The sequence below is a fragment of the Epinephelus moara genome, chromosome 7, assembly GCF_006386435.1.
Source record: "Epinephelus moara isolate mb chromosome 7, YSFRI_EMoa_1.0, whole genome shotgun sequence".
NCBI classification, from domain to species: Eukaryota; Metazoa; Chordata; class Actinopteri; order Perciformes; family Serranidae; genus Epinephelus; species Epinephelus moara.
Window position 1 is genome coordinate 32,522,528 of NC_065512.1, and position 27,336 is coordinate 32,549,863.

Genomic DNA, 27,336 nt, shown 5'->3' on the forward strand with positions numbered 1-27,336 from the left:
TCCATAAAGTATAAATATGTAGTGCAGGACAGAGTAATGGTGGATTTATGTCTCTGAAAATACATGTAGATGTCTCTGCTGGTCCATGATGAGAGGGGTGTTTTAGATACTGCAGTTTTCAAAGCCTTGCAGAGGAGCTGATGTGCATATCTTCTAAATCTCCACATTGCTTGTACTAATTTCTGTTTGTAGGAAGATTTTTAACACCAACACACATGCCCCTAAACTCACACGAGTGTGAATATTTATGATACATGTATTGGACACCGAGGGCTGAATTTACAAAGAATGGATTGCGCCTGCTGATAGCACCATGTACTGCGCATCACTTGCAACCGCTATCTGCCCTGATATCGCACTGATGATATAACAGCAAAAAAACACCCATAAAGTTTTCCAGCTGAGTGCAATTTGCCCATTTTTTTGCATCTGATTGCAATTATCCATGTGGCAAAGTATAAATGATGCTGCCTTTGCGCCAAGAAAAAAGTAGGCAGAACAATGGCAGATAGAAAAACAGAATTGACATTTTTAGGCCATGAGCTACAGGTCCTGACCAACACAGAGCAGAGGCAAGGAATTTGAACATGAAAGAGAAAGACCATATTTCGTATTTATTATCCTTGTCTGTCAGTGCTGTTAGTGTTTTCAAACACACACCTTTACACAAAACAGATGGCATGATTTAAAGTGAGGGATAAAAGAAAAAAAAATATGCCATGTGCTTCAGTTGCCACTAACTTTCTGAAGACACTAATAATTTCACAGTTTCCGCATGTGGCTATTAGCACTGAATTTGACAAGTTTGGCAGTAAGGCTCATTTGCATAGAAAGGAGCCAACTTTGTACAAAATGGAGCGCTTAATTTGTGTCTGATCCTGCCGGTGCTGGAACGGGGACTTCTCAGGTTTTCTACACTTGTGTTCCAGTACCTATTTGCGTGGATCTGGCACCTCCTTTGTCACCATCAAAATGTCAAATGTTTTGTGTGCTGTCATTCTCTCATTTCCTTTTAAAATTGCTCTTATATCACTTGTTTGCCTCTTTTGGATACATTTTTTGTTTTGTTGTCAGTCCTTCAGATCATGAAATGCTGTAAGTATGAGGATTTTGTCCATGTGAGCTATCATTACTGAAATTTGAATTAGGATAACCTCAGCAACAAGAGGAAGCTGGTAAAATGTGAAAAATTCAATTCAATTCAATTCAGTTCAATTTTAGTAATAAAGCCCAATATCGAAAATCACAATTTGCCACATTCTCTGTAGTGTTGATGATTGATTAGAAGGGTGACAATGAGTGTAAATGACAATGATTCATGCATCAGGACAATGAATGGGTGCAGCATAACATATGATTAAGTTATTGTAAGCCCCACAGCTAATCAAGAGGGATGTGATGTGAAATGGTGAAACAGCTAATGAAGACATGACTTGCTGTGTGCATAAAATGTGCATGTACTATTTTGGGATGTTACTGTAAGACCCCCTAGCTAGCATTTAGGCTGTGCGGTGGCATAAGTATAGACAACTTAATTCCCATCATTGTGGGCATATAGTGTTTACTAGGCTCCATTGTTGTGTCAGAAGATGCAACAATTCTGCTATCAGTGCTCCGCACATAGCTTTGTTTATTATGTCATTCTTGTTCAGGTGAAACACAGCAGCACCTTGGTGTTGTCTGTGCGGTTATGATGCGTTCCATGCATATGTTACGTGAATTTACACCGCACATCAGATCTGCAGCCTCTTTGCGTTCCAACACCTCCTGATTTACAAACCAAGCCCCGGCTATGCATATTACTTAATTCACATATGTGCAAATAGTGTGGGTGCTTTGAGAATTACACGGCATCTCGTTGTTTTATTTGTGCAGGTTTAGTGGCTGCAAACGCCACCCAATTCTTTTGTGAATTTGCTCATGAGTGTGTATGTTCTCTGTACATTGCACATATGTCTGAGCCTGACTTATTTTTCCAATCGCTGGGAAACACACCCCAAAGCTGAATTGCAACCTCATTAAAAGAACATGATGCAATTTGGATCAAATGTTGATAAGAAGCCACATTAGCTCCCCCATAAGGGACCCATCCATAGTGATACTGGGTGCATTGTGCCGGGCACGCTATGTACTCCCGGCTGTGTAACCACATCAATTGAGGGGCAATTCAGCCTTTCCTGCAGGACGATTTAATCCTCATTTTTCAGGAAGAGGAGAGTGCTACTTCCTGCAAAATCTAATAAGCTGTGTACTGCTCCAAGAACTACCTCACCACAGCAGCCAGCTTAGATATAAGACCAAATAACGATCAAAGGCCAAACTTGCTATGGCTTCTCAGGAAAAGAGAGGAGAGGGCAGTGGAGCTTAACCTGTGGCTGACTGAATCAGTAACTACATGTTTCCTACAGTGGGATGCACGATCATTCATCATTTTAGCTCTTAAAACATGTATTGAGTCTAATTAGTGAGGGACTGAATAAGGATTTATGCTTATCAGGATTGGGGGCTTCAAGAAAAGCCACTCATTTATACAAGGTATATTAGAAGGCTGGCCTGTCTCTTCATCCTCTCAATGCAGGTCTTCTCACTGGGCTGTAGCTCTACCTATGTCACACATCACCGGGTAAAATGAACACTTGTTTAAAGCTATTTAAAACAGTTAAATTGCCAGATTCTGAATCTTCCGGCACGCTGCTCTGAGGCAGAGCCCCTGCTAAACGCCTGCATTTTTATTCTCTTTTCTCTCTCACCCACTCCTTCTATCCCTAATCTCTTTCTCTCTTTTTCTCACTGCTCTCCCCATTTCACCTGCCTGCTCCCTCTTCTCTTCACTCCCCCCCATCTTCACTTTCTCTTTCCCTACCTCTTGCTCTCCTCTCTCATTATCGCTCTCTTGTGTCTTGGCCTGGACTTGTTCTCACTGTTTTAGTATCGATTAGAAGGCTCCCTCTTGGGTGTGGGCCTGCCTGTGTCTGATCTAACGGAGCTGCGATTTGTTCACATTTCTCTTCGCGCCCCTGACGGGAATTTCTTCAAAAATGTCTTCGCACCTGATGTTGAGTTCCCTCTATGAAAGCCCACAACCATCTGCTTACTTTCAATTAGACACGGAACGCATGGCATTTCCTCTACTTGATTGAGCTGCGTCTTCTCTGTGTGTGTGTGTGTGTGTGTGTGTAGGGGATGCTGCTCACCGTGTGAAAGCATGTTTAGGTTCCTTTGACAGAACAGAGCTGAATGTGGAATTTCTGTGACTATCATCCTCCACCTGCATGTTCCATTCCTGTCCACAGTAACATCCCTACAAATGCACTTGTGTGTGTTGTCTTGCCATATTTTGCATATTTATTTGTTTTATTAAATTTCAGGGACAGTGCACATTTATCAGCATCACTGTAAATGTGCCAAAAGGCAGATAATTTTCAACTGTTGTCCTTTTGCCAGATGTTAAACTAGCCATTAAAACAATAGAGCCACTATGGCATCTGCTTTTAACTCATACCTTTTTTTATATCACACGCACAGACGGGGATCTAAAGCAACATTACCACTCTGTTGCATGTTGATGTGCATATACACAGATTTAAACTCAGCGTCTCTCTTCAGCCGCAACACTTCTCCACACAGTGTTGAGTGCAAAAATTAGAGGCCGGCTGGGATAAAATGCTTAACGGCAGAGCAGGATGCACAGCATTAAAAATGTAACGCTTTTGTTGGATGATTGCATTTGCTCACAACAAGGATGGACGATGACACATGTTTTGCATTAAGAGAAGACACATTTGCAAAGCTATTTTTTGCAAAGATGTACTCTCATTCGTCAACAGTGATTCTTTTTTAAAAACAGGAGCTACCCTTTAAAGTAAAAGATAAGAGTTTTGTGGAGAATAGGGTGATGGGGGAGAAAGGAGAATAACTTAAAGTAGGGTTATTTCAAGAACACCAAGGGTACTGTCTGACAGATCAATACTTTACTCTGTGATGCATGCTACTGCTCTGGAAACAAGATGAGTGATTTAATCCAATTTCTTTGTCAGCTCCTGTACTATTAATGTTCCTATAAGCAGCATATTAAAACAGTGGTAGGAGACTGCCTGTTTTAGATGGCTGAATGATAACGCTCTATTCTCCAAGGTCTTTGAGCTGTCATGTCGTGCTGCTCTTTTGCTGTGCCATGACAGGACTACGGTTTTTCAAACTGTAAGTAATATTTAATGTTTATTGTTATGTGAAGTAACTGTCACTGCTTTGTCACTCCAGATACTGTTGAAATGGACACAAATGGACTAGACCAGGGGTCTGCAACCTTTGCCATTAAAAGAGCCATTTTTGACCAAAAATAATTTGAAAAAATCTGTGTGGAGCCACAAAACATGTTTGAGCCTTATAATCAAGGTAAATAGCCTATTAAGTCTAAATTAGCGTACACTTATGGTCTAAATAAGCATTCATTAATATGTTTTACCACAAGGTGGCCACTGTGCAGGGCACTATTAATAATTATCTGGTACTTAAATTTTGCAGAGCTGGCAGTGAGAGCAAACAAATCTGTCCATGCACTACTACATTCTCTATTTTATTCAATTTACTTTTTTGGATTTGGCATCCATAGCTAACCAGCCACTGCTATCGAGGTTCAGCAACATTTGGATTCATAGAAGGAATTTCCATAGACTTCTTTTCTCAAAGGCTCAAGGAGCCACTGGACAGGGGCTAAAGAGCCACATGTGGCTCCGGAGCCACAGGTTGCCTACCCCTGGACTAGACACTATAGCTTACTTTCCACTATGCAGTCTGGTTAATTACACATAACAATGGTTTTTGTTACAAAAATTGAGGATGTTACCATCAAAACTGTTCCTTTCTATCTGTTTTTTCATCACCCCACTGTACCCCACTCTTTAAATGTCAACGTGACAACTTTGACCATTCCATATGTTTTTATTAGCTCTATTGCATAACATACGTTTTAGTGACAACTGGATCTTCAAGTGCTTGAGTATATGTATTTCACCCGAATTATGCTAGCTGTGATATTCTATTGCCTCACTTGTTGAAAAAAAGTGGTGGAGGGTTGTTCCTGTGCATTCTGGCAGGACTTCACCCCTGCTGCTTTGAACACTATGGCCTTTTCTTTGTTGTTCAGAAAATTTCACGCAAACCCCGCTCTGTGGACAATTAGCGAGATGCAGACATTCCTCTGTATCGTCAGTGTAGAGGAAATACAGGAGCAGTGATGCAGCTGTTACCATGTGGTAACAACACTTCATTTCTTAAACCCGGACTTTGAAAGCGACTTTGCAAACACAGTGTGAAACAATGCACTGATCACAAAGAATATAGGCTACATACATAGGCTACAAGGCTGTAAAAACCCTTTTTACATGACTAAATAAACAACAACAAATCCAACTCCATACAGCACCGATATCCCGACCCACTCGGTATATTTTGGGCTCTAACTTGACAACACGTTATCAAAACACACGCCGTTCATCTCAAATGAAAGCTGAGCCTCCGCTGTTTCCACACATATGCGCCAAAGCACGCTAAACCAAAGCTTCAGAGAGACAGAGGCCAAAGAACAACAACAACAGAAATCGTTTCGCCAAGCTATAGTTGTAATATTTCTCTTACCTTTGTTGTTTTTGCCATGAAAAGCTCATTCTGCCGTTAAATCACGCTACATTCCTGTTGACCGACATGTTTTCCGTCATGCAAATGAATCTGGACGAAAAATGACGGCCTTCAGGTTCCGGGGATAAGCGTAACAATGACCACTCATAGCAGCCGACATCTCCCCCACAACGCATTCTGCTGACTCTGATTGGCTTACAGTTTATTTATTTATTTATGTACTTTATTAATCCCCCTGAGGGGAAATTCAATTTTTTCACTCCGTTGTCATTAACACACAGGTCCGAAAGACATGCACAAAGTAGAGAGATGTCAGAGTGAGGGGGTGTCTTGCTCAAGGGCACCTCGGCAGTGCCCAGGAGGTGAACTGGCACCTCTCCAGCCACAGTCCACGCACCATATTTGGTCCGGATGGGGACTTGAACAGGCGACCCTCCGGTTCCCAACCCAAGTCCCTATGGACTGAGCTACTGCCATGCTGTCAATCTCGTTTTGGTGGGTATAGTGTCATTCTATTGGCTCTAATGAATCAAACGAGGTGTCAATGAGCCTCCAAAGCTCAGAATGGAAACTCAGTTTCAAATGTAGTAGGTGTGTATTGGTCAGTTTGGAGTGGGAAATAGAGGAAAAAAACTAAACGGACAGTTGTATGTGTATATCCTAAACATCAGTAGGGATTTACAGAAACAAAAAATGAAAGATATAGGATTGTACATGACAAAAATCACATGCAAACATGGTGCAATTTTGGAGAGCTTGTCTGAATTTTCTGTACTAAAACCTCTCTTATATTGTTCTGCTTCACTTTATCAGAATCAACCTTTGCAGTTAATGTTAATGTTCACATATTGTACTATGATGTGATAGAGGTTTAGAGCTGCAGCTGCATCATTCCAAAGGGATACTCATCCTGAAAATGCTTTTTTTTTAGGTGAACCTCAAAATATTTCATTTGTGCTGTGTGCCATCTTCATTTACTCTTCACATATAACACATATACTGATATTGTGTTCCCTTTACCATGACACCAAAAGTATTCAAAAAGACCTTGTGGTTGCAGAGATATTTCATTTCATTATGGGTATGTAATTTTTGAGCAGAAGCCTATAAAATAGGTTTAGGGTTTTTAAGAGTACTGTCTGCAGTGGAAACCCAAAACTGATCTGTGGATTTTAGGTACATGTCTTTATGGGATACATATGGTTCTAAGGGTAGGCAACTATGCTGACAGTGTTTGGTGGAAATGCACCTTATGGTTTACATAAGTGCTTCAGTGGCAGACTGTACCCTGCACTTTCAACCCACTCTGTGTAAAATGATGTCTGTTTCCCACGATTGTTCTCACTGATGCTACTTTTTCACACATCCGTCTTGAAAAAGATGAATGTGGCTGCCTGCTTAGCGACAATAATAAAATAAACTAATGTGTTAGATTCAGGGCATATCTTTGGAAAGCAATGGTATTACTTGTCACTTCAATAAAAGGTGAGAAGTAGCACAAGATTGTGGTGCAATAAAAGAAGGGAGTGGGATAAAAACAGAAAGAATATAGTAACTGAAAAAAAAAAAAACAGTGCCCATAGTAAAACCAAAAATTCTAACACTACATTGTAACTATAATGATAGATCTTAATAGTCATACCAATAATAAGAATAGACTCATCATTAACAGTCAGTTTAAATATAAGTACATCATAGCCTAGTTATTACTGGATTTTTTTTCAAAGCTGCACATAATAATATTGTTGTGATAATGGCTCAAATAACTGTGTGTAATGTACCATTATAGTGAAGAATCCATAGAGAATTATCACCCAACGCTTCAGGTCTTCTATGAAACATTTAAGCATCTTTCACACATTGTTTTGGTTTTATGGCCCACAACTTTACTTTTTGGATCACTCTCACCACTCTCATTGATGTCATATCCAGCAGCAAATGTTGGCTTTTTTTTTTTTTTTTTTTGTCAGAAAAAAAAAAAAGCTAATGTATTTCTTTGCCTGTTTAATGTGTAAAAAAGGAGTTGGCCACAAAAACGAAGGTGTTCATATGTCATTTTTGTGTTTATAGCTTTTTCCGTCGCCCTCAAAAATGAAATCAGTAGTTCAGCTTTATGTTAACCATAGTTAAATGCACAATCTATGATCCAAATATCTACTGAACCAAACTAACCCCTTTGGACAAATGGGTGATGAATTAAAAGAAAGTAAATGAGCAGAGAAAAACAAAAATGCTTGGTGGTCAGTGGTCATTGAATGGTTTGACGAGTATGAATATGACATAAACAATATGCTATGGTTGCCACAGTCATCACATCTCACTGAACACCTTATCGTAGACATAAGACCCACGTATAAGACAGTGACAGAGATGCGACCGAGTCATTGTTTTGCAAGTCACAAGTAAGTCTTATGTTTTTGCATTCAAGTCCCAAGTCAAGACAGGCAAGTTCTGAGTAAAATCCCAAGTCAAGAATAAGTCCCATACAAGTCATAAATTATATGTAATGCCATTAATGCCTAGTTCAGATCAAAGATTTGCAACGAGACAAGATGAAACATTCAACTAGTTGCGATGCACTTCTCTGCAACGTTCTAAAAACCTGCTGGGTCAAAACAATGTAACTAGATGAGATGGTGTATCATCTCTATGCAACAACTCTCTGTACTTCCTCTCTGATTTTCAGCTTTTCAGGCTTATTTTGTGGCTGAATATAATTTGTAGCTTCATGAAATATAAATGAGAATAGCGATAGCGAAATACTGGCTACAATTGCTTTCATAGTAGTGATGAAACAGCCAAAAACAGAAACAAAACAAGCATCAGATGGACTGTTTTATAATAAATGCGTCACAACAATTTAAATAACCAGTGCCAATGTGTGTTTGTGTGTGTGTATGTGTGTGTGTGCACGCATTTGTTTGAGGGGGCATAAGCACACACAGTGAGCAGCGGCAGAAACCCACTGACCGACACTGGCACACTGTCAGGATGGTGACAGAGGGCTCAGTGGGGATGGATCACCTGCTGCAACAAGAAAACACCTAACTGTGGTCATTTTGACTTGACCAGCTAACTTCATCACAAGCCGATTGGCTGTTGAAACAAGTGACATGCTTTATGTTCTAATACCAGCCATGGCGATTTGACCAGCTGAGTTGCAGGTGACACCATCGGGGTCTGCCCATTGGTCCAACAGCCCATTATTCCGACATCCCATTGTTCCGACCATATTAAACCCATTGTTCCGAAGTCCCGTTGTTCCGAAATCATCATGATGCCCTGTGGTTAAGGTCTGGTTAGGTTTAGGCACAAAAACCACTTGGTTAGGGTCAGGAAAAGATCATGGTGTGGGTTAAAATGAAAAAGAAAGTGACAAACACATAAGCCGTGAGCCTGCTCCGCCTCAAGCCTTTCCCAGCTGACCCAGAGCCGGTCGCGGCGCACCATCAAGGCAGAAATACGCCCGCCGGAGCCGTTCAGCACTGCGGAGAGCTCCCCACACAACCCTGACCTCAGAGTTAATAACAGGAGGTTATGGTGTTTCATTCTCTCCTCTCTATGACACTTGTATCTCCACCAGTAGCCTACTTTTGTTGCGTTTGCTGATCCTCTATGGTACACAAATACAGTATAGTCTAGTATAATCACATATCGGAACAATGGGACGTCGGACTAATGGGCTGTCGGACCAATGACATGGAGCCACACCATCAGCCAGCTTGAGTCAAAATCAGACTGGCCAGTTCATACCTCTGCAACTTTTCTCTGCAACGTTTTAAAATTGTTTCATCCCATCGCAAATCTTTGGCCTGAGCTGAGCTTTACACAACAGAGTAATGTTAACTAAGCATTAGCTCACTATGTTATATTAGCCTTAACTTAGAGTTCTTTGTGCAACTTTAAATGTTGGATGGAGTTGGAAGTAGCTGCGTCTCCGTCTGTAATTTTTGACCTCCTTGTATAGCTTACTGCAATTCATTTTTTGTCAACCACCACCTAATTATTGTATGTAAACAAACTTATCTTTGATATCGTTTTTTTTCCCCAACTAGCACTCAGGGAGTGCTGGGAGTGAATAACATTAACATTTGTTGATTCCAGAGATTTAGTGAAATAAATAAATTTAGGGCTTTTTAAATTACATACTTTTAAATCTTTGGGCTTGGGGGAAGATATCAAGTAGTTTCATGTCAAAAGGCTCAAGTCCAAGTGAAGTCACAAGTTATTGGTGTTGAAGTCCATTTTGTCAAACCAAGTCTACAGTCATCAAATCTGATACTCAAGTCTGACTCAAGTCCAAATGAAGTGAGCCGAGTCCACACCTCTGGCAATCTCTACCAACTATCACTAAACACCGACACATTATCCCATCAGTAGAGCTGTTTTGATGCCTAACACCTCATTAATACTTTGGATATTTCTTTAATTTGTCACCCATCTGTATTATGTTCTGTACTTTGTGGTCAGAAACACTGATTTTCTTTTAACTTTAAAATCTTTTCTCTACATGGCATGGCAATATGCACTTGCTTTCAAAATGATGCTTTAGATGTGAAATAGTGAAGCTCCAAGTGTAGACGGCTGCTTGACATTGCCTGCTAGCAACTAAAGTTTAAGCTTTGATTTGGAATTTGGACAGACAATAACTTTGCAACAAGGGTTTGCAGCAATCCAATTGTCCTCAATACTTCAATCAATGCAAAAGCACAGACGCTGCAAATAAGTCAGAAATTTTTCTATCTCCGATTTAGTGCTCTATTTGCCACAAATAATGCATTTTCGGTCCAAGTGATGGGTAGCAGTTATTTGACATCTAATTATACAGCAGTCGAGTGTTGCAGGGAAGTAGGACATATTGTCCATCAAAGTGAAAGGGGGCTTGAAGTCTTGGAGAGGGAGAGAGGATAAATTGGGGCAAGTCTGGCCACAAAGACGAGCCGTCAGTCAGTGGCCTCATTTGTGGTCCACACCTGCCACCACTTGTGATGTGTCTCTCTCACACACACATCGATACATCACATATTGTATACGCACACACTTGCGAATGCTGGCATATACATCAGTGGACAATCAACGTACTCGCGCATGCTCCAAGACAAATGTGTGACACACAAACGTGCATGCACACAAACACGCAGATGCTTCTCTCTAACCTCCAGCTGGAGGGCCATGCTGCACTTTGTTGAACTCCCATGATACAAGCAGTCAGCCGCTGGGTATCTCCTCTCCTGCACCCCCCTCCAGCTCATCCTCCACCCACTCCCCTCCATCTCTCTTTCTTCTCTGTTTTCTGCCTGTCAGTGAAACAGATGTGTGCTCAGAACTAGACACCAACGCCCTCATCATTTGAAGTTATTGAAGATATCCAAATGCACAGAGGATGCAAAAACAATGAGGCATGCTCATTTGTTATCAGTTATTTGCCAACCAACCGACAACGTACCTGGTCTGAAACTAAATTAACATACCAGTTAAGATTGTGGAAAACCATCTGTGTTCACGCTGCGGCTTCAGAGCATCTGAAAAGGGAACATCTACGTTTCCTCAGTACAAACCATCAGGCCTGCCTTCTCACCATAATAACTTGTTTTGCCAAGCAGGCTGTGGCATTCAATTCTCTCTCCTGCATTGCTCAAGGCAGGAAGAACCCACGGAATACATGATTTATTATTCTGTTTTGCATTGATTCACTGCATCCATTGACATTCATGCATAATGGACGTGAATGTGAAATCAGCACCCAGGAGGGAGGAAAGAAGTCTGGCATTGTTGGTTTGTTTTTTGGGGGAGGGACTGAGGCAAGCCTTTAAAGCAAACCGTGGTAAGACCCGAGGCCGGTACTGCAGGGGGTTACAGTCATCCTGGGGTGTCAAGGCAGTTTCCCTGACGAACAACAGTGGAATCCATCACCTTGCATTGATTGCTGCACCACATCAACTGTATCTGTATTGTGCTTTTATTGAGAAACCCCTCCTTCTACTCACCTGTTTTTGAGCGTGTTGTGTTGAACACACTGTATTGTGTGTGTGCTGATTGTGTTTGTGAATGCGTAGGGTGTTATGCCCTAGGGGTGATAACATCATGCTGTGCCGTATCCACATAATCGCTTATTGATTCTCCTTTTGTCAGCAGAACTATAAATTTTCCCCATCATGGACTCTTTCTGGCAGCGGTCACTGGGGACTCCATCCATACAAAGTGCCACCAAAAGTGATGTGGACAGGAGACACAGGGTAACTATATGTACATCTGCTTTGCATTTGCTTTATGCACTACTCTGCAGTTTCTCGCATGAACATTTCAGTATTTCGAGCTTTGTGTTGATTTCTATGAATGCATGCATACTGCAGCTGTAGTTATTTCAATTTTGCCAAAAATGAAGGGTTGCATACATTGTTTGAGCAAACTGCTGCATATTTACAAGTAAACAATCATTTGCTTCAGAAAGGTTTCCATTTCAGTTACAAAGGGGGCAGATACGTTATGATCTACCTTCATTTCTCCTCTGGGATTTAGAGGAGCAGACTTCAGGCCAGGAATGTGGTTTTACTGTATGTCGAAATTCAGTGTGCTTCAGACTCTGGGTTAAGTCAAAGCCATTAAAATGTCATCAAAGAATGTACACTTTGTTTTGTACTACTTTTCTCCTCATTTTGCCTTGACCACAGAAACATCTGGAAAACATATGTGCTTTTTTGGCCATGTTGTTGCAGGACAATAAAGTAAAGCAAACTGTTGAAGAACCGAAAAATTACTATCAACAATATTTTAGTCTTTTCCTTTGACCATGTTGTAACAAAAATGTTGTTACAACCCATTCCTGTTTTTATCACTCGCAGTCTCCACTGGTTTTTTAGTCATCTGTGAGCTAACCTTTCCAGTCGTCGGACATGCTTCAAAAAACAGTTCAGTTGCCAGAAGATGTTTGGATTGTACTTTTCTGCTAACCATGGATGCGTTACATTTTCCATTTCATGTATATCACGTTAATGTTTCTAAAGTGATATAGTGCCTAAGCTGACTTTGTCATCAGGAGATGGAGGGGATGGTGGATGGCGTGTCATCTAGGCGAAATGCCTGCCAAGCTGCAGAGCACATCAGACCACTGTCCAAGAACAACAGACAACAAAACCAGTTTTGATTTAGTGGTCTGTTGCTGTTTTAGAAGCCACTAACCTGGGTGTTTTTACAGACCCATTTGAGTTTTTACATCATTTTTTTAGGCTCCTCGACGTTTTGTAGTAATCCGTCAGTGTTTGCATCTGTCAATCACAGCTTGTGAAATGTAGCCAAACTAGGCAGCACAGATCAAATATGAATCAAGATTTCTGCATTACTGCAGTCAAGGCTACTGCATTGCCTATTTCTTGCATCAAAGGTTTTGAGAAACATAGTTTAGTGTACTGTTTAGCTGTAAAATGAGAGGGTTTGCCCTGGCCTGTAGGCGGTAGAGATTTTGGCTCTATTGTTTCCAACATGGTGGCTGGGTCATTAACTTTTTCATTTTACAGCCTAACAGTACACCAAAATTTGTTTCTTAAACCATTTGAGGTGAGAGTTAGGTAATGCAGTATCAGCATCTTGACTCTTATTTGATGAGCACTGCCTAGTTACACAGTTTGACTGCAGTTCACGAGCAGTGATGGACAAGATTGATAGCTGAGTTAGAGACTCCTCGGCTAATGGTTGTTTTTGTTCACATGTGCTAAGAAGCAATACAGGGAGGGAGGGAGACAAACCTGATTTTTTAAATAGATTATGTGTCTCATGTAATACTGTGAGGATGTAGTGAGCAAACAAGACAAAAAGTTATTTTTATAAAAGCTTTAATGTAGAAATTCAAATATGCTGTTAAATCAGCTCATTAACTGCAGGCCAAAGTCATAAACAACTAGTTCTAAAACATTTATGCTACAAGGATAAAAACAACTAGGCAACTGCTGCAAGTTATTGCCGGCACCAACCAGCAATAAGTCAAGGTGTTAATAAACAATGGGCCTCATTCACTAATATCCTTCCTAGTTTGTTTTTAAATTTGTTCTTGAGAAAAGGTCCTAATACAAGTCTATGTCATATTCAAGACATGTTCTTACTCCGCAATTGTTCACACCTTAGTTCTTATAAAGATGAATCCAATCTTCTCTCTATATTGAAAGCATGTGCGAGTTGATCCTAATCAGCATAGGTAAATGCCCCGCCAATTCCCATAAAAGGAATAAAAAATTAAATAAAATTAAAAATGGGCATGCAGTGCTATGTGCACACACAGAAACTGAAAGAAAAACTGAGTGGGTGTTATGTCAAGAATACCTGAGCCAAAATCTTAAGAGGGTGAAGGAGCACTGGACTCCAAAAACTTCAAAAGTTCTGAGGTGGAGGTACTTCTAAAGGTGTGAACGCTAAAAAGGTGTCATATTTTAGCATCAGTGGCTTACATGCCACAAATGAAAGATGCATGGGATGCTCTTGCTTGTTAAGTGAATGCTGTATCCAAAGAAGGGCACACGACTGATGAAGTAAATTAAAAATGGTTCGATCTTTAAAAAAAAACCCATTACATACAGCCAGTACTTCACTTACACAGTACCTTCATGCATGAACATCTCTGATGAGGTGCCAGACAACCAAGAGAAAATGGCCCAGATGCTGTCACAGATAGCCTTAATGCTGGCCACAATCTCTGAGACACTTCAAGACTTAATACAAATTAAAATAAATAAATAAATGAAATTAAAAAAAGCCGTATGATGTGTTTCCTTCTCCAGATTAATTTCAAGTTACAAATGATCACACTGTAAAAGTCAAATTAGGTTTAAAGCCTTTAATTACAAACAAGCAATTAATTGCTTTCTAACCTCTACAGCAAGTCTGTTTACCAGTCCCAAGAGTGTGTCAGGATGCACTTCCTCTTGTTGTTGTGGTGGATAAGGGGGAAGTGGTACACCACATTTCATGGCAATGTTTTGCAACACACAGCAAGCAAGCAATGATTATCTTACCACCCTAAAATTATGAAAAGATGCCCAAGATTGCAAAATGCCAAAAAAAGTGACTGAATTTGGCTGAGGGGCTCTACAGGTTCTCTCATGTTTTTGCAAGAATAAGACACAATATCCTAGCTGTTCTCCCTGTACACACCTTCTCTGGTTTGTAAAGCAGCTTGCCCCCTGCTGTGTCCAGCATCCTTTTAAAATGCAGACACCTCCTGGTGAGTCTGAGGGTTGGTGAGTGGTGTCATTAACCAAGGGGCCAGGGCATATCCTAGAGCTCCAAATACAACAAGACTGTAATAGAAGCCAACTGTTGCTGGAACGTATAATTACTCAAAGATGCGAGCCATGCATCTTCAGCAGCTCATTGTTCAAGGCGCATACCCACAGAACTGTTGAAGCGGAGGACCACATAAGAAGTTGTCTCTGAGAGTTGCAGATCAGTGGTGGATTTATGGAACGGTATTGCTTGTGGTTGAGATATTGGAACTGATCTGGAGAGGATGCCATAATGTGCACATGCACGCAGTCTATTGTGCCAATGGTGTTGGGCACACCAGCCAAGGAAAGGAATCTTTGCTTGAGTTGGACCTTTTCTGTTGCTGTTTAAGGGAATTATATGTATTATGTGGCCAGTTGATTTATACCATTCCCAACGTGCATTAGAATGCAGCTGATTGATGCCTGTAAAATGCTCACCCTGTCTCCTAGCTCTCTCTGAAATATCCAAGTGGCTTAAATGCCCCTGCATGTGTGGTGATACAGGGTTATTGTGTCTGTTGTGGCATTGCAGTGCTGGCTCCAAACTATTGCAAAGCTTCATGAGGGCAGGTCTTGGTAGCCTAAAGCATCCTAAAGCAGGTACTAGTCAATAGATCTATATGATCATCTACAGACACGTTCCCTCCTGAGGGCACAATCTGCAACATTATGCAGTAGCAGTAAATCTGCTTTTGTGCTTGTGGGCCTAAGGTGCATAAACAGGCCTACTTTGGGCCTATAAATAGCATGATCAATCAGTCATCACTAGATGGCATAGTTTTCACCTCATCAAAATGTTCCCAATTCCAGGTTGTGAGATTCAGATGCCTTGTCATGCCCCTCGACATGTGATTGCGACACACAGGGCACCCTTTAGCATCTTTATGTGACACACAGTTGTATGGTTAGGTTTAGAAATAAATTAAAATAAGTACATTTGTTGCATAACATAATATGATATGACAAAGAGCCATCAGTGCATGATGACCGTATGTAAATTATATAACATTGCCTTAAACCCATGGTACATAACATACATAAGCTACAAGAAGTTACGTGAAAACAACATTGACTCTTGGTTTCAAATGGGACATGAGCAGCTGTCTCCTGCCTCCTTTTGTCCAAACTCGACCTGAGCCCAAAACGGTATTTGAACCCTGCCCGAGCCCATCACGCATGATGTTTTTTATGCCTGAACCACAGACTGTAGGCTACTGATCAAAGTGCAAAGGTGCAAAGACCTAAGGTCAACGCAGTTAATGTACTGAAGCACTTAGTTTGATCCTATCATGCTATTGTCATTACCATGGTTATAGCTTGCATGATTCCACACCTGGCACCTTGCTTGAATGTAGTTTTTTTTTTTAACACACACCCTACACACATAACACAATGTCATCAGCAGTTATAAATAGCAAATTTTGATTTATTTTGATTGTTGTATGTCAAGTCTAACAAACTCGTTTTGAACTCGAACCGCTGTTAACTTAACTATTTACATAATTCAAGCACCGTGTTTTTTCTGCCTCTCCATGCACACTGATCCTGCTTGCATTTTACACCATGCCACTATGTGCTGGACCGTCTCAGGGGCATTCTTGCACAGCCTGCACCTTGGGTCTGATCTGCTGTGGTAGACCCTGGCCTCTATGGCCTTTGTGATTAGGGCCTGTTCTTGTGCTGCTATGTTCAGTAGCTCTGTGCTGTCTGTCAGTCCAACATTCTCCAGCCACTGGTAGATCTTTTCGATATCGGCCATTTCCTCTATCTGACAGTGGTATGCACCATGTGGGGGCTTATCCCTCCATGTTGTTTGCTCCTCCACCTCTTTGCTCTCATTAGGTTTCTGTTGTCTGAGGCATTTACTTAGCAGCTCATCCTTTGGGGCCATCTTCTTGATGTACTGGATTTTGGATGTTTCATCCTGGATAGTGGCTCTGATACTCACTAGTCCTAGGCCTCCCTCTTTTTGCTTAGTGTATAGCCTCATGGTGCTGGTCTTGGGGTGAAGCCCTCCATGCATGGTGAGAAGCTTTCTTGTCTTGGTATCTGTGGCTTCTATCTCCTCCTTTGGCCAGCTTATGATCCCTGCTGGGTGTCTGATGACTGGCAGTGCGTACATGTTGATTGCTCGGACCTTGTTCTGACCATTCAGCTGACTTCTCAGGGCTCGCCTTACTCTCTGGAGGTATCTGGTTGTGGTCAACTTCACTGCAGCCTCCTCACGATTTCCATTCGCTGCGGGATCCCAAGGAACTTGTCCCTGTCCTGGATATCTCCTATGTTGCCCTCTGGTAGGCCAGCTCCTTCAGTTCTGATCATCTTGCCTCTCTTTGATACCATCCGACGACACATATCTAATCCGAATGACATACCAATGTCCTTGCTGTAGATCCTGGTGGTCTGGATCATTGAGGCGATTTATCGCTCATTCTTGGTGTACAGCTCGATGTCATCCACGTAGAGCAGGTGGCTGATTGTTGCCCCACTTCCGAACTGGTATCCATAGCCAGTCTTCTTGATAATCTGACCGAGGGGCTTCAGGCCTATGCAGAACACTAGTGGTGACAGTGCACCCCCTTGGTATATGCCGCATTTTATGTTTGCCTCTAGGGTCGTCTTCCACATTCCCATGGAGTTCTTTATGAGGGCCGTTAGTGTCTTATATATGATCTTATATAGTTCCAGACATTCCAGTATCCATGTGTGTGGCATTGAGTGGTAGGCTTTCTTGTAGTCAATCCAGGCGTTGCACAGGTTGGTCTTCCTGCTCTTGCAGTCTCGGGCAATTGCTCTATCGGCCATCTGTGCTGCTAGGTGTTAATGGAGTGCAGTTAGCTTCCTCAGCCACTATGTATGGATCACATCACACATTCTTCATCTTTGACACTCTTTCTTGGATGTCCGCCATTGAGATGCTTACTTGTAGTTGTTCAGGGAGGTTGCTGTGGCCAGCTCTTAGGTCCACTATTCATTGGGCAGTGGTGTTGTGTGATGCCTCTCTTTCCCATATGCCCTTCCAGTATGTTTCCATCTCAACTCTTGGTGGGTCTGACCTGCTGTTATTTCCCTGCCAAATTTGTCCAGATATACGAAGCTGACCTCTCCACATAGATCCAAGGCTGCAATCCTACATAAGGTGCATCTAGTAAATAAACATAGACTTTAATGGGGTGAAAACTCATGCAAACATCTATTCGTCGTGTAAATTTTAATTAATTGAGATCACTTTTAACATTTCACTTTTAAAGAGTATGTTTTTCTGTTGATTTGTGTCAAAAGCCACAAAAAATCCAAGCAGGTTAACTTCACTGGTCACATAGTAGAGCTGTTATCCAGGAATTAGTGATTCCCTGGTTATGTGCCACAATCAAATGCCTGTTTATGGACGCTAATAATGGACAAAGATTTAAATATTTTGGGAAAATGAATACTGAAGTTCAAAGTCAGGCACTAAAATTCAAGATATGAATTTCAGACCTTAATATGCAGACCCCAAGGATAAATTACTGAGCTTGAATGGAATTTGCAGACTGTTGGCCTAACCGTAACAATCTATCCATCATGTTATGCAAGCGTACTGGAAAGCTTTTGATTTCTCTGGAGGCTGAAGTGGTAAGCATGAGGCTCTGGTAAGAGAGATATTCAATACTGTTAAAGACAGTAGGTGGTGGTCACTTTTTTAATTGCTGTTTTTAAAGCCAAAAATACAAGAAAAAAATGGTGAGAACTGGATTACACAGAATGCTTGTCTGGCATTAGATTACTATCCAAAGCAGTACTTACTTCCATATCTATTTATTATCTGTTTTGTGTTATGTTACAATACGTCCTGTTCAGGACTAACCAGTGTGCAGTTTTTCCACTGTGTGGGAGCCAGTGTTATATCAGAGTTTAGGTAAATCCTACATCCTTTCTTGGTGATTGATTGACTACTTGTTACCATGATAACTTTCCAGGGAAACAGCATCTTGTCTGAGAGTATGATGAGCTGTTGTGCAGGGCTTTGATGTCTGACAAACCTTCAAACACAGAAATCTGTTACTCCAATCAGACCTCTTGGATCATATTTCATTCTCTTTCTTACTTTAACAGCATTGTTGAGAAGGTCGATGAAAAGCTTAAATTACAAGCCAAAATTGACATGTCACAGTGTACGCTTGTGAACCGCATCTCGTTGCCATCACCATCAAAGACAACAAGTTAAAGTGCCACTGAAGTTAAGATTTTTGGCTCTGAATATGAGAAAAGGATAACAGCCTTTTTACTGTCTTTACCAAGAGTGTCTCTCCGTTAGTTTAGTGCTACAGTATTTACACTGAATCATTCAGCATAACGTTTGCCAACCTTTGTTATCTCTGCAATTACAGATAAATGAATGAAGCTCAGCTCCAGAAGTTAACGTTAGTTTAACTGGAGCCCTTTGGACAACAGCTAACAATGATGTACGATCACCAAAGTACAAAACTAGAACAAAATAGGCTAATGAACTCCCAGCAAACAAGGTGACATGATGAACAACACAGCTAGGAGCTAACGTCAGGCTAACTTTAGCTAACGTTAATTAGAGATGTTAAAGATAACTTTATATTTCTTTCCAGCAAAGTGACAATATGTTGCCTCAAACACAATGTTGACTTACCTTAAAACAGATGTAGACATCATTGTTAATCTTATTCACGTTGAGTTGATGTTGTGGTCTAACGTTACCACACAACTTTATCCAAAGGAGACACTTTTCTCGGTTGAGATGTGGTTTAAAGTGTAAAAAATACACCCCATCGCCAGCCTCTCAGGATACCTTGTGTCAGAGTTGCATGTACTCCATGCACACTGTTTGACCATTTTTAAACTTCAAATCTCCGAAAAAGCTCATAAAACCGAACAAAACTGACTTTCTGTAATGCATTTTAATGGACGTCCAGGCAGAGAATGTCCGAGTGTATGGGAATGGCTATACGCACTGTGATTGGCTCATTGCGTTTGATGGACTTAGCCATAGGTCGATTCCAAACCTCTCTTTCCTGGTTTCCTATCTGAGGCTGTGTGTCTCTGTCTAACTATTCATCTGTGAAAAGGAGAGAGCATAGATACAAATATTAAAGTGGCTTGTTGTAAACACAATGCATGCAAACTAGCTTAAATGGCTAATGTTGTAAGAGATGAGGTCTATTGTGATATCTTATGACCTACCTAAAATAAAATATCATACCAACCATGCCCCTGACTATCCACTACAATCGTTTTTACAAAAAGTAGTTAGGATCGCACAGAAGAGTTGGTAAACTCAGTTAATTTGTTGAGTTTAACCATCTGATAAAAAAATTCTGATGCCAGTAGAATACAAACTACACATTCTTGACCATCATAACTTTTTATGAAGGTAGGTTTTTTTTTCATGGCTGTTATATTATTAGATTTCATATATTTTAGCTAGCTGACCCTAATGCTGCAATAAAGTGTATTCATAAGCCTGCACAATGGCACAGACTAAAGATAGATTGTCTATATACCATTTGGATAAATGTGGATTTCATCCAGGCCCCCTCGCTTTGTACTCTCTCACACATCCTTGGCCTATGGCCATGGGTAGCTTAGTTATTTTGGAGAGCTCAAGAGTGGCCTTGGTACATAGTAGTAGGTGCTGTGCACTCACATATTATGTCTGAGGCAATCTGCCATTTGGGCCATCTCTGTATCTTTGAGATTATGTAGCTTTGAAAGTGAAGCGACTTGCCTCATGAGCTTTGTTGAGGTGAGTCCCTGGGTTTTTTTAACATTACAGTCTTTGACAAAGTGACATATGGACTCTGAGCCATTGTACTGGGGCACAGAATTGGGACGTGCAAACAAATACTCATTGTCTTTCAAAAGCCCACATTCTTCTCTCTTGGCAACTGGCACGTCAAGTGATTCCATCACCACTGGGGTTAAAAGAACAAGCACTTTTCTCCCTCTCTTTCCTCTGATTTCTAGCCAAAAAAATGCTTGCATAGCCTCTTTTCTACTTCATTGAGGGCCTGGTTTACATCCGTAGGAGTAACCGAAGTGTCTCATATATGTTGAGAAATGTAGAGGGGTGTGTTTTTGACACCTCTTTCTCTCCACAGTGGTTGAACAGGATCATTTCGGCTTTGAGTTACCTTCCTCAACTCTTGCCAATCAGAAGATGAAGATGCTTCCTTCAAGATACCAAAGAGTTTTCCTGCCTGTCAGAAAAAAAAAACGCATGGAGACTTTGAGGATCTTGGGTGAATAATATGAGCTGAGGAGAGTTCCAATTGAACTATAAAAGTTGTATTAAAGCTTGGCTTGATATGTCATGTTTCCACTCCTATTCATACAGCTGTGGTAACTCACTGGTCTCTTGCACTGCTTCCCTTTTTTCAATGCTTCAGATTTAACAAAGGTTGCAAGAGCATGCAAGCTATCTCCAAGGTTGTGAGCAAGAGATGGACATGTAAAATGTTCTGTTTCATTGTTTAACCCGCTGTATGTGTGTTGACACCATTTTGCCAAGTTGTCTCAACATTTTGGTATTGGCTTTTATCCTTTTCATTTTTTCTAAATAGTATGTATACACACTCTAATACTAATTAATCTGTTCTGATTGCTGTGCAAATTTTGTCTTGGTTCATTGCACTCATAAGCTTCCAGTATATAACACTGAATCTGTTTGGAAACAGTTTGGTAAATGCACACATAGATGGTTTTCATCTGGTTTTGACATCATTTTTAAATCTGAAAACGTCAAAATTGCACGACAATATTCTTCTGGGAAAGAGTCCGTAACAGTGGGTACCATGCAATGAACTCCCGCCACACACACACACAATACAGACATTTATAAGCTTTCACACTAAACTTTATATGAAAATGTTCTGTGAAAAAAGTAGCCATTTGGTTCGGCCATTTTAACAGGTTTGAATTTTTGAACTCTATTTAATACTCGTCGCCTCACAGCAAGAGGGTTGCCGGTTCGATCCTGGGTGTGGGAGCCCTTCTGTGCGGAGTTTGCATGTTCTCCCCGTGTCAGCGTGGGTTCTCTCCGGGCACTCCGGCTTCCTCCCACAGTCCAAAGACATGTAGATTGGGGACTAGGTTAATTGATAACTCTAAATTGTCCGTAGGTGTGAATGTGAGTGTGAATGATTGTCTGTCTCTATGTGTCAGCCCTGCGATAGTCTGCCGACCTGTCCAGGGTGTACCCTGCCTCTCGCCCCATGTCAGCTGGGATAGGCTCCAGCCCCCCCGCGACCCTCAAGAAGATGAAGCGGTTAGAAGATGAATGAATGAATATTTAATACTCACATGCCACGCTGGGGCAGGGAAATTTATGAATGAATTTGATTAATTGTGATTTACAATTTTTGCACAATGTGTAAAATGTCTACATAGTCAAAATTAAGTTACTCAGATGCTAAAGCTAGTGTTAGCTAACCAGCTGTCTGTAAGTAATCTGGCTGTCAAACACAAACAGCAGAAGCAAATTAATTAGTGTGCGGACTTGTCTGCTCCGTCTGTGCTGAAACTAATTAATAAACTGCTAGTCCGTGCAATACAAAGTTGCTATAATCTTTCATTGTTCTCGTCTGTTTAGTACAAAATTCCCTCCTTGTATGTTCAAGACCTGTGTTTCTTTGCTGACCCAAAGCTGAGGAATACATCTTATAGTTGCAATTTCCAGGGTAAAGATGCACATTTCATTTGTCTAACACTCACCACTGAAGTCTCGTATCAGGTCCAGCTGAATTTTAGAGAGCATTTTTACTGTGAAGTTGCTTTACTCTATGAAGGGTTTTTTTCCCCAGCCAGTTTGCAGAAGAGGAATGTATACAAGGACCGGTAACTCCTTAAATACATGTTTTAGATGACAATATTAGTTTGGTCAACTCATACTGAGATTATTAACCTTCAATCACAATGCACACGAGCAGAGTACAAAAAAAAAAAAAGATTTGATTCATCTGTAAGGTTAATGAGTATGTGGCATTTCCATAGTCCATGAGCTTCAAAAAGAAAGAAATCAGACCCATCAAGAGATAGACAAATAACAAAGTCAATGGATATAAAAAGAAAGCAATAAAATGCTCTGCAAATTATAAGTTAAGCAAAGTATAAGATAGTATAACAATCAAGTTCAAATGTTTCGCAAACCACTTCCCCTGAGTTGAGCGGGTCCATGTCATTGGTTACACATCCCATTAGTCCGACTGTCCGCGGTGCTGAACGGCTCGCAGCGGGCGTATGGTGCGCCGCGACCGGCTTGAGGCGGAGCAGGCTCACGGCTTATGTGTTTGTCACTTTCTTTTTCATTTTTTCTAAACCTAACCAGACCTTAAAGAAGGGCATCATGATGATTTCGGAACGGACTTCGGAACAATGAGTTTAATATGGTCGGAACAATGGGCTGTGGAACCAATGGGCTGTGGAACCAATGGGCAGTTCTCAACCATAGGAACCATAATTGCAATCAAAATCCCCTGCCTCTCTAGAGGTTTCAGGTGAAGAGACCAATTTAGATTCTTTTTTTTGTAGGTAACCATCAGTTATCAAGCTGTGAGGCCGTTGGAATGGCTGATGGTGTAGATTGGTGTAGCAGTTCAAGCTAAATATTTCATTTGAGGATGATAATCAGTAAGTCTATATGCAGTAGGGGCAAAAGGTCAAAATAGATTTACCTATTAACACATCTGCAATATTTTTGGTTCCTTTAGTCAGAGTTCTTCACATACGAACTGGGAGAAGATTTATGTGGTTGGGTATAAGAGGGAATGCATATAGGAGATGTACCTCATTAATGCAGCGATGGTAAATTAATCCCAAAGCTAGGGAGATGATGGAGATACATTTCAAAGAATAATGGCTTTAATTGGAAGTAAATTTGGGGCAGCAAACAGATGCGCACCCTAACAGGTGAAGAAATTTACGTCATGTGCAGCTACACAGATGTGGAAAGTGCATGTGTTGCAATGAATGCAGAGGGGAAAAAATCCTTGTATTGAATTGAACCCTTAGATTGCTTTATATTGAATATAAAAGCTCTTAATTATTTGCCTGATGCAAACTTGGAGACTGATCCTCTCTAACTTATAATAAACACCAAGGTAACAGCAGACAATGGAGACAATTAGACACTAAAAACAGACACAGGAGGACATGCACAGAAGTTATAAAGAATTATTTTACTTTGATGGAGCATTTCTATTTTAACTGGCGCAGCATCTGTAGCACTGGTTTAAAAAACTCACAGACAGTTGCATGCATTAAATCATCTCAGTTGATGCTTCTCAGCCAGTCAACACTGTGCATTCCACTAAGCATAGTGAGATGAGTGAGAGAGATATACCAGTGAGACAGGGACCAGTGACCAATGAGATGTGAGACAACAGTCAGAAAAAAAAAGTGAGTCAGACAAATTCCCATGGCGGGGTCTAAAGAGATAGTAGAAGTAGATGGCGGAGGGGGGGCTGGAACTAGTGCAACTGGCAATTCAGACAACACAGCTACCAGTACTACTGAAGCCAGGAGTTTAATGATCAAATCAGTATTGATTCCAGCAGAAGAAATATCTGATTTTTATCCAAAATGTGTTCCCCGGGCCTCATCAAACAGCTCCAAACATCAGCCACAAATTCTGAACAACTGACTGAATTGCATCCGACCAGTTTTGGGAAATATCTGCGAGTGAATGATGATCTCAAGATTTTATTTCATTTAAAAAAAATGGAAAAATTGAACATAAACTAGTTCATTTTAATCTGTGTAGACTGAACTTTGAGCCAGCTCTTGTGAAGTTTGAACATGCACACAACATTTTATGTTAACATTCAATACTGTCAACATCCAGTGCTCTTTTGTACTGTATATGGCCACCGGGCATGAGAAGAAAACAGAAGTCAAATGCAGTGCTGCTAAAAGTCAGAAAGTGGAGACCCTGGGAGGCTGTTGTGAGGGCTTTGTTTCACCCTGGGCTGCCTCAGCGCTGCCCACACATACATGATGGGAGCAGTTTATTCAAGCTAGAGGTGAGGGCACTCCTAATAGATACGCACCAGTGTTGAGCTGGGGAACATGATATTGCTAATGTGGAAATACACACACATACAAACTTTTTGTATGATCACTGGCATACAGAGATACACAGACACAAACAAGCACACACACATTCTGTACTTCATGTCACTTGCCATTTTTATTTGATACAGTTATTTTCTCTTTTCCACACATTCCTCAAATCAATGTTGAGGTAAAATTTTAGTCATTTTCTGAATAACTGCAACATTAAAGCATAATTGTAGTTATTTTCAAAATAACTGCAGCCTTACTTTCCTTCTTCATGGCACAAGGTGAGTCAATTCTGATCACAAACACAAAAGCACCTAAAATGCGCCTCTCAGCCTGATTACAGTACAATGTGATTTGCAGTGTTACAAGTTGATTTTCCATTTTTTTGTGATATGTCAACAACACGAAGGAAGACTGACAGCCTGCAGAGTAAACAAAGATGTCTGTGACCAATGGCAAACTCTACAGGCTATTTTAATTTAAAATAATCAATTTGCTGCTATTTAAAGGCCTGCATGTCAGCAGTGTGAGAAGATCATCCTCAAATGCAGAACCAATTGATGTGATGGAAAGCACTGATCGTGATTATACTTAAGTTTGTTTGGCACTCTTTTCTTAATATGAAGCCTTGATGCATAGTCATGATTGTGTTCATTTAGGGTGTGTAGCATATTTGAGATACCTGATCTCTCTCTCTCTTTCAAACACACACACACACACACACACACACACACACACACACACAGAGGCTTTTATGCAGTGCAGAAAAATTAGAAAAAAAAAGAACAACAAAATGCATCTTGTTTTTTGACACTCACTGCTTGTGAGATTTACTGTACAACATCTATGCACTGACCACTAACTACATTCTACAATCACACTATACACTTTGAGAAAAACAGAGTGACTGGTCAGTATAGACCTTTCCACCCTGATAACAGCTACCAAATTTCAGCAAGTAAGTTGAGTCAGTATCTCAGCAAGGAAACCATAAAATCATCAATGCCACGGTATGTGCAAGCTACGCAAGGCAGATGGGTGGATGCTCTTTTATATGGATGATGAGTAAGTTTAGAAAGTTCCAAAGGTCCAGTTCTGATATCAAGCAATTGTAGCGACTCGGTAATTAACGTTATTTCACCAGAGAGGAGTTGAAGATACCTGGATTATACTTGCAGTATGCTTTTTTTTTTACAGCTATGTTGCTGAATGAATCAATACTCTGGGGTACATGACAACTGTGGTTGGATGAAACTGCTTCACTGTTGAGGTATGCTGGAATCAAATTGTGGATCTACAGGTATTAAACCCTGAACAAGCAGCCTGCTGGTTTGTCAGTCATTACAAAGTCCTGCTGCTCCTACCGACAGTCGATGTTGGTTTCTATTTGACCATTATTATTCCTGAACCCTATCCAATCATTTATTGTGCCTTAGGCTGAGTCCACGTGTACATGGCTACTTTTGAAAACTTGATTTTCCCTCCTTCCTTTTCAAAAAAATAAAAATCTCATCCACACAAGTACTGCTTTGAAGAAATCTTCATCCAAATGAAAATGCAAAATCACATTGAAGAGGTGTCACTAGTATGCCATGCCAACAGGTGGCAATATAACCCTAATCCTAAAGCCACGCAGAGAAGATGATATTGGCCAATCAAAAGCCTAAAAAAAAAAACTCTATTGGAAGACTACCTGTAGCAGTAACCTCTATAGCCCATTTTAATGCCTCTGTTCCTCAATATAGTTAAAAAAGGGTTGCTGCTCGAGGGGTCGTGGGACTTTGCCCATCCATTCCACATGTGCTTTGTGGACTTGGAGAAGGCTTACGACCACATCCCTCAGGGGATCTTGTTGGGGGTACTGCGGGACGAAGGAGTACCTACTATGCGCCATCCGGTTCCTGCATGACCAAAGTGAGAGCTATGTCAGCTTAAAGTCAAACACATTCTTGGTGGGCGTTGGCCTCCGCCAGGGTTGTGCCTTGTCGCTAGGGCTGCACGATTCTGGAAAAAATGAGAATCACGATTTTTTGGCTTATAATTGAGATCACGATTCTCTCATGATTTTTTTTCAACATAAAGATATATTGTGCTTATTTCCTGATACAAAAGGAAAAGTAATAAAAATTATAAACAAATAATAAAAAAATATCATTAAATAACAAAGCCTATGATTGTGCCTGATACAAGAGACACAAGGCACATAAACTCTACTCAGCAGAGAGGGAACACTCCTGTTTTAGCTTTAGTCTCTTGTCTTCTCTTACAGCTTTTGAACAATTTTAACAATAATATCAATGTTGAACAACATTTTTCTGAGGTAGGTATTCCAGGCCTGGAATTAAGTCAAAATTAAACGTTTCAACACCATGCATTT